General features: G+C 42.6%; 1 non-coding gene across 1 annotated transcript; it reads left to right on the forward strand.

Moving 5' to 3' along the window:
* Nucleotides 1-241: 241 nt before the first annotated feature.
* Nucleotides 242-348, forward strand: LOC117277569 (small nucleolar RNA R71). Its single transcript, XR_004507869.1, has one exon. It is a non-coding gene; the product is annotated as a small nucleolar RNA R71 (small nucleolar RNA).
* The last annotated feature ends 619 nt before the right edge of the window (nucleotides 349-967 follow it).

A 967-nucleotide genomic window follows, 5' to 3' on the forward strand; every position in this document is an offset into this window, starting at 1 on the left:
CAAAGCATCAAGCTATACCTGCACAGATGTATTAGCATTAACTTGGTGAACGCCAGTTGATCTTCTACTTTCAGCACTCTCAGAGGGCCACTGATTTGCATCTTCAGATAACTCATCAAGAATTGTAACTATCTCCTCTGGAGTCTTCTTCATCAACGGGCCTCCAACTGCATTGTTCAATGTTCTATGCGAGGCCGGTGTCAATCCATCCCAAAAGTCCTGGAGTTACATCCAGAGTTCAATTCCGCTATGTTGATACTTTCGAACAATCTCCTTAAACCTCTCCCATGCTTCAAAAACAATTTCAGTATCTTTCTGGCAGAAGTTATGGATTTCTTTTCTAAACTTGCCCGTTTCAGCTGAGGCGAAATATTTATCAAGGAATTTTCTGGTCATCTCCTCCCATGTTCTAATCGATTCCGTGGGCAAGCTTCGAAGCCACTTCTTTGCATCATCTTTGAGTGTGGAGGGGAATGCCTTTAAGTACACTGCATCTTGTGATACACCATTGTATTGAAAGGTGTTCATAATCTCCTCGAAGTCCATTAGATGTGTATTTGGATCTTCGTTTGGCTTCCCTCTAAAGATGCAACAATTCTGAAGGATTTGAAGCAGCCCTTGCTTCAACTTGAAATTGTTTGCTGCAATTGGAGGTGGTATAACACTTGATAAACCTTGATTGTAGACCGGTCTGGCATAATCTCAAAGTGTCTCCCAGGCATGGGAGCTATATTTCCAAACTAGTATGCAGCCAAGGGTTGATTTTGTGCAATTCACTGACCCCTCCCTTCTTCGTAGATAATCTGTGCATCTCTAATAGCTGCTTCCTCATCATCTCATGCAGCTTGTTCTCTTTGTTGGGCTGCCTCTCTTGCAGCAAAATCTACATTATCCTCACCGTTTCCAGCCATAAGTTCTTTGGTTGAGGATTGCCCAACCTTTTCTGATGTCTCGGTGAGATTTCTTT

The sequence above is a fragment of the Nicotiana tomentosiformis genome, chromosome 12, assembly GCF_000390325.3.
Source record: "Nicotiana tomentosiformis chromosome 12, ASM39032v3, whole genome shotgun sequence".
NCBI lineage: Eukaryota > Viridiplantae > Streptophyta > Magnoliopsida > Solanales > Solanaceae > Nicotiana > Nicotiana tomentosiformis.